Consider the following 7751-nt stretch of genomic DNA (forward strand, 5'->3'; position numbering starts at 1 on the left):
AAATTGATGGTCACCAGAGGGAAGGTGGGTGAGGGGATGGGTGACATAGGTGATGGTGATTTAGGAGGGCACTTGTGATGAGCACTGGGTGTTGTTTATAAACGCTGAATCATTACATTTTACATCTGAAACTATTATTACACCGTAGGTTAACCAACTGGAATTTAACTTAAAATTTGGGGGAAAACACCCTAATTTTCAGTATTATTTTCCTTTCCCATGCATTTACAATTCATTCTGATTAGTCAGAATTCATTCCTACTTATTTCGCTTATTCATCTGTGCTTTGTATTCATTCTTAGAAACTACGAAGAAGCTGAAACTCTCCCTCACCCCCATCCTTTCCCCGAATAATTTCCTCGCTAGGAGTGAGTCTTTTGACATCCCTAGCACCACATGCCTGGTAAAATCGGACAGAAGCTGAGAACCCGTCCCCTAGAAAATCACTGAGGCACGGATATGGGGGGCGGTGCTGAGAACTCAGGGTTCCCCCGGGCGGATGCGCGGGAAAGGGGCCCCGCCCCACCCCGGTACAGGGTCACCTCTGCGACCCCAGCCCGCAGCGGGAGCACCGCCTCACTCGGACCCGTGCTTCAATCGCCCAGGCTGTCTCATCCGCCAGGAATTCGGGGTCCGGACTCGCCAGGGGCCCTGGGGTGGGCTCTGGCGGCCCGACTCTGGGAGCCCCTGCCCGCGGCGGGCTCAGAGGGCTTCCTCCCCGCGCAGGTGGGGACCGCCGCCAGTTTCGGGGCCGCCGGGGCCACGCCCACCGCCTGCGCGCACGCGGCCCTGCAGCCCGGACCCCGCGGGTGCCCCTGGCGCGACTCCGGGGAGAGCTGCCCCGCCCCTTCCCCATCGCGAGGTCCCCCCCGCTCCGTGGCCCCTCTGTGCGGAGCCAGCCAGCCCCGCGTCTCCTGGACGTCTCCGAGCCGACTCCTGACTGTCCTTCCATCCAATGAGTTCCCAAGTGTAAATTCTGGAATCAAGTACCCCAAAAGGTATGGTATAGAGACGAAGTGGCCGAGTGGTTAAGGCGATGGACTGCTAATCCATTGTGCTCTGCACGCGTGGGTTCAAGTCCCACCTTCGTCGGTCGTGTACTTTTTGGTGTGAAAGCTGTAGGAATATTTTCAAAGGTCTCCTGGCATTTCCAGGTTGGGATAAGCTCCCTTCAAATATCTGTTCAGTTGGATGGCTGGCTTGGCTCAGTGGATGGAGCGTGGGGCTCTTGATTTCGGAGTCATGGGTTCCAGACCCACTTTGGTGTAGAGATTACTTAAATAAATTAACCTTAAAAAAAGAAAATCAGTTTAGTGTCCTGAGTTTCACCTGAAGTTTAACTTCATCTTTACTGATTATACAACCTGTACCATTATGTCTTCCTTCCTTTGGGTAGTATTCCTGTGTTTGTGACATTAATTTCTTTATGGCAGATTTTGCAGATTATTCCTCAGTTTTACCCAATGTAATGTATTCCCTGGACATGTACCATACTCCTTGAAGGGCTTTTTTTTTAACCAATTCATAATTTGGAGAATTAATTGGTCAAGGTCTGAATTCTATGAATCTTTTTAGCAATCGACCAATCTCTAAGTTGACTAGTTCCCAAATTTGTTGTTTCATTTTACAGTGTTGCCACAGATACTTGAATAAGCCAAATTCTCCAGTACAATGGAAATTTGGTTTCAAAATTATTTTACTATTTTATATTTATATAACAATGGAATACAGGTTTTAGATAGATAGATGTTTAGTTCTATCCACTTAGGAACATGACTGGAATTTCCCATCCTCAATGTTCAACTAGTTTTTACAATTACATTTCCTTCTGTTTAAAAACTATCATCTTTAGGAACACCTGGGTGGCTCAGTGGTTGAGAAACTGCCTATTCAAGGTGTCATCCAGGGTCCTGGAATCAAGTCCCACATGGGGATCCCTGCAGGGATCCTGCTTCTCCATCTGCCTATGTCTCTTGCCTCTCTCTCCATGTATCTGATGAAAAAACGAATAAAAATTTTAAAAACTATTATTTTTAAGATACTTTACTAAAAATATTTTTTTTCTGAAATCTTCTTTAAAAAAAAAGACATTTTAATATAACTTTAAAACACACTCATTGTAATTTGGAGGGACAGGGAAAGCTGTACTTCAGGGACTGAGATTCTGACCAGAGTGTTCTCCTCCCTGACAGGCTGACAACCTTGAAAAGCCCAGTCTTGGTTCCAGTTGAGGTTAGCCAAGAGCTCTTCAAATCCAGAAGGTACAAGTATGTCTCGGTGGAGGGTTCACCTGCCCGAAGGACCAACAAAGAGCACGGTTGCACAGCAGCTGCCAGGGAGCACAGCTGACCAATTCTTCTATTACTCCCTGTGCCACAGGAACCGTCCCTCAGATGCAGGGACCTTGCTCCTGTCTTTGACTAAGTGAGGCAGTTCCTGAGAGGGTCTGTGAGCCTGAACACCTGGACTTCTGATCCTGCAAAGGTATGTTTCCCCAGGGCCAGAAAGATGACGGGGACCGGTTTCAGCAAATGTGCCTCCAGACATGTTTGAGCAGGTGTCCCTGGGTTCAGGATCGGTACCACGAGAGAGCTCTGGGGCGCGCTGTAGAGAAGGTACCGCTTTCTTTTCTCAGGAAATCCAGGAAGCATCAGAGTGCCTGCAGACTCCAGGAGCAGCTGTGTTTCCCTCTGCCTCGCTGCCCCCTGCATCCTGCTCTGTCAGCAACACTAGCAGGGATGGAGTTTGTGGCTCTCACTGGGGGCATTCCTGGGTTTTGCATATGAGCCAGCTTGGTCTTTCCAGGTGTCTTGAAAATTCTCCAAGTGTTTGTGTGGAATTTGAAGGTCTTCTTCCCTCACCCGTCCTTAGCCTCCCCATCCTAACACTAATAATGGCACCGTATGTGTAAGTCAGCTTCAGCCACTACACGCCAGCTTGACGGAGGCACCTCTTAGCACCATTAGGATGAAAATGACAGGGGCTATTGGCCGAGTCTTACTTTTACAGCCAGGTTGTGAATAACCTGAGGCAGTCCACTTTACCTCTACTGTCGTCTCACATAGCAGAAAGCACTCCTCTCACTTTTTAGTTGAGAAAAGGAGCTGAGAGGGATGCACTTACTTGGCTAAGGCAGTGAGTGTTAGATCCAGAATGGGCTTGTGGGCTTGCCAGGACTACCTGAATGTAAAGCATGTCTCTTAAAATAGCTTACTTTAAAAGGGGCACCTGGATGGCTCAGTTGGTCAAGTGTCTGCCTTCGGCTCAGATCATGATCTCAGGGTCCTGGGATGCAGCCCCACATCTGCTTTCCTGCTCAGCGAGGAGCCTGCTTCTCCCTCTGGCCCTACTTCTCCCCCTGCTTGTTCTCTCTCTCTCTCTTTCTCTCAAGTAAATAAATAAAAAATTTAAAAAGATAGTTTATTTTAACATTTCCAAAAAAGTAATCTGGGACAGTCCCATCCCTCCCTCCTCTGACATTGTTCCTATATTTCAGTCACAAAGAAAGACGAGTGGTTTACCAGCTGACACAGAAAGCAGTCCCCATCCTGATTCAGAGCTTTGAGATTTGGGGAAGATAGAAAGAAGGCTGGAAAAATGGGAAAACATTTTGTATAGGAAAGTACTGAATATAGCTAATTAAATTTTGACAACTCTGGTAGGAGAATCTATGGAACCCCTGGGAGTTAAATCAAACATCTTGGTCTATTTTGTTTGGGGGGAATTGTCAGCAGTTTTATATCAATTTCTAAGTGAAAAATTAGATTGGAGAAGCTATTGATGAAAGAGTAAAGTTTTACCCAGGCCTGAAAGGCCGACAATCGGTTTGGACTGGTGACAATTCAGTTAGTTCTGTTGTTGCCCAGGTTGGGAAAACAGAAGTTGGTAAAAGCTAATTGCTAAACTACCTGGAAAGCTTGTTTATCCCAGGATTATTCAGAAACTGTGAAAGGCCATTACAAACCTTCGTTTGAGTGATTTCTCTTTTCTTACCAAACATACCCCACCCCACTTTGCTGCACTTTACCATTATTAGGGATCTCTAACTCATAAACCGCACTCTTCTCCTGACAACCCCCAATTCCTTGTTAACTGGCTTTCTTTTTTAACCGCCAGGATCCCCCACCCCAACTCCCACCTCGGGAAATAGTAACACATCCTGAACACATCCAGGCTTCCCTTAGGGTCTCCTCAGATTCCTCCATGGGACTCAGACCTCCTATAAAGACCCTTGCAGGGCAGCATTCCAAGGTTGCCCCAGACTCTTGCCCAGGCTGCATCAAGTCTGATCTGAGCTTGTGCAGCCCACAAACTGTTTCTAGAGGTCTTTGGCCGATGAGGCTTTAAGAGTTGGAGTCCTGTCTCAAAAGGTTATGCAGTTTGATTTGATGTTGACAATTAGGAAAACCCATTGAAATCTTATAAGCGATGAACTCACAAAATCATTTTGGGCATTAAAAGACAAGTCAGGAAATATTAAGTGTATGTGTCAGAGATATAAAGATCAGAATCTAAGAGACAAACCAGGAGATTGATATACTAATCAAAATGCTGTATGTTGGGGGCCCTGGGTGGTGCAGCGGTTTGGCGCCTGCCTTTGGCCCAGGGCGCGATCCTGGAGACCCGGGATTGAATCCCACGTCGGGCTCCCAGTGCATGGAGCCTGCTTCTCCCTCTGCCTGTGTCTCTGCCTCTCTCTCTCTCTGTGACTATCATAAATAAATAAAAATTTTAAAAAAAGAAATAATTTGGTTTCTACACTAATTTATTTATTTTTATTTATTTATTTATTTATTTATTCAGAGACACAGAGATTGAGAGAGAGGCAGAGATACAGGCGGAGGGAAAAGCAGCAAGCTCCACGCAGGGAGCCCGATATAGGACTCCATCCTAGGTCTCCAGGATCAAGCCCTGGGCCGAAGGCGACGCTAAACCGCTGAGCCACCAGGGCTGCCCTCTACACTAATTTAAATAATAAATTTGGTTTATATTTTTCTTAAATTGGAACCCAAATAGGTATTTGAGTAGAAGTCATCATTCTGGCAATAAGATATGTCCTCAAGCTGTTTAGAAAATTACCTGATGCTGTTTTACTGATTTCACATATTTTATGATGCAAATCTTAGAAATCATATAGGCATTTTCCATCCCATTTTTATGAATGCCTGTATCATACTTGTTTTGTCACCCTTGTATACATTTGAGTCTCTTACCTCCCTACTAAACCTCCCTTTGGTTTTGTTGGACCATGTCAACACAGTTTTAAATAACTGATCTGTGTTATTATGCTATATTGTAATATGTTTAGGAGCTTAACTCCTTTATATAACTGTGGGTGTTGGAAGGCCAAGATTATGCTATTTATCTTAGTTTTGTAACTTCCCTATGACATCTTTTTCTATCATGGAGAACAAGACAAAATAAGCACTCCCTGAACTGGTCATGGGTAATGGACCCAAAAGGAAAGGATGTAAGAGCTTGGAAATGAAGTTAAGAATAGCATTTTAAAATTAATTATAAGGAAGAGACTTAATGAGCATTAAAATAGAAAGTATCCAGATAGATACGGAGATGTGTGGTTGGTAACAAAAATGGTTAGGATAGTGTGTTAGTCAGGGTCCTCCAGAGAAAGAGAATCAACAGGAAATATCTATATCTATGTATCTGTATCTGTCTCTCTGAAGAGAGAGAGAGAGAGAGAGAAATGATTGGACTTAGCTCACTCCATTCTGGAGGCAGGGAAGTCCCACAGTCTGCTGTCTGCAAGCTAGAGAACCAGGAAAGCCAGTGGTAGTGTCCGGCAGGAGTCCAAAGGCCTGACAACCAAGGGGTTCCTTGTTTACGTACCCAAGTCTGAGGGCCTGAGAACCAGGAGCTGCCAGGATGGAGAGCTGGAGCGGATTCACTTGCCAGCTCAAGAAGAGAGAAGGAATTCAGCCTTCCTTTGCCTTTTTGTTCCAGGAGCGCCCCTAGCAGATTGGTGACAGGGCATCCCTACTCAGTCTATTGAGCAAAGGCTATTCTCTTCCAGAAACACCCTCAGAGACAAATTCAGTTTTTCCAGCTATGTGGGCATCCCTTAGATCAGTTAAGTTGACACACAAAACTAGTGATTACAGAGAGCCTGGAATTTGGATTCTCAACGTAAGTGTTCTTCTGTGCTTCCCTCGGAAAAGTTAGAATGGAGTTGAGAAATTTAAATTGAATCTAGAATCTTAAGCAGAAAGTAACTTAAAATGAGAAATACATGACTAAATTGTTACCCATATAGGAGAGCGGGAGGGAGGTAGGAAGGAGAAACTGAAAATATTGAATTTTAGAACACCCTGACATGGCTGGTAACCCCCACCAACTACCTCTTGCCTCTCATTTATAGTTTTGTTATGAGTAAAATAGAGTAGGAAGGTGAACTCTGTATCACTTTTGCCTGTGAAATCTTACAGAAGTTTTGAAGTAATGATAACTGGAAATGTCTCAGATTTGGTGAAATTCAAACTAGTAGCTTCAAAAGCTCAGAGAATTCTAAGCAGCATAGACTCAAAAATGTTTATATCCAGACCAGTTATAATCAAGTTTGTAAAAATGAAAGCAAAATATCTTAAAAGCAGCCAGAGTTAAACGACAAGTTATCTACAATTCTTAAATGATAGTGGATTTCTTGGAAGAAACCATGGACCTGAGATAAAACTTTATTGATCATCTAACTTAGCCTAATAAGTTCCTAGTCTGCCTGGTGATGCATAGTGCGACTTTGGGTCTCCAGGAATTATTGTCAGCTCAGAGCCAATGACCGTGAGTCTCTGAGAAGACCGATTATGTCCCTTTGTCCACTACACAGTCTCCATAATAAGTGACTGCGGGTCCCTCCGGGGATGGCTGCGGGAAGATTATCACTGTTATGTTCTTGGCAATGTAGTAGAGTTTCTCCATGGGGATCTATCTTTCCCATCATTCAAGGTTCTCTGGGCCACAGAACCAGGTCATGTCTGGGGATGTTTAAGGATCCACAATTATCCATGGCGCTTGAGTGATTCAAGTCGGGTATATATTCACACGGCCTGGAATGTTTCTCCTTTTCCAGACCAAGTGAGACTTTAGTAGATTCTTATATACAGCAGTTAAACAAAACCATAACCAACTAGCCGATGCTGAAGATCTCTGTGATCTGATTTTATGTCCTATGAACTTGGCTTGCCTTTCTGCTTGAGACATGCAGGTTGTTGGTTTCTGTATTTGGCTGTCTTTGGGAGTGGCTCTGGATCTTGGTAAGGTAGTACCCTATCCTCCCTTTTGGGGATGACTCTTATACCCAAAGGGGGTTTTCAATACCATTAGAAATATGTACTATTTGTTCTAGCTGGAAAATGGTAAGACATTTAAAATAATTCTGTTTTAAGTAATTCTGTAATCAAAAGTTGGCCACATTGGAACCCGACATTGGGAGTCTGGTAGGAATTGTTCAAAGCCTTTCCCCCTTCCCCACATTAAAATTAGAACTTTGTACACATAATAAAAAAAAGGGGGGGCAAATGGAGGATAATGAAGTCGGAGAGATGGATCTACCATGTCATTAAGTTACAACCCTATTCTCTGAGAAATTGAGAGCCCCTCTATCTTACAACTTGTAAAATGAGAAAACAAATGCAGCTCTAGAGGCAGGCCAAATTCTACCCATTCACTTCCACCAATCCCAAAACCTCCCCAATTTATCTTAAAAGGCTTGTAATCTCTTCAAGAACTCTTATCACCCT

At 44.3% G+C, this 7751-nt stretch overlaps 1 non-coding gene across 1 annotated transcript; it reads left to right on the forward strand.

Annotated features, from left to right (window-relative positions):
* Positions 1 to 1010: 1010 nt before the first annotated feature.
* On the forward strand, positions 1011 to 1092 carry TRNAS-GCU. Its single transcript has one exon. It is a non-coding gene; the product is annotated as a tRNA-Ser (tRNA).
* The last annotated feature ends 6659 nt before the right edge of the window (positions 1093 to 7751 follow it).

Source organism: Vulpes lagopus, chromosome 10 (assembly GCF_018345385.1).
Source record: "Vulpes lagopus strain Blue_001 chromosome 10, ASM1834538v1, whole genome shotgun sequence".
In the NCBI taxonomy this organism is placed as follows: Eukaryota; Metazoa; Chordata; class Mammalia; order Carnivora; family Canidae; genus Vulpes; species Vulpes lagopus.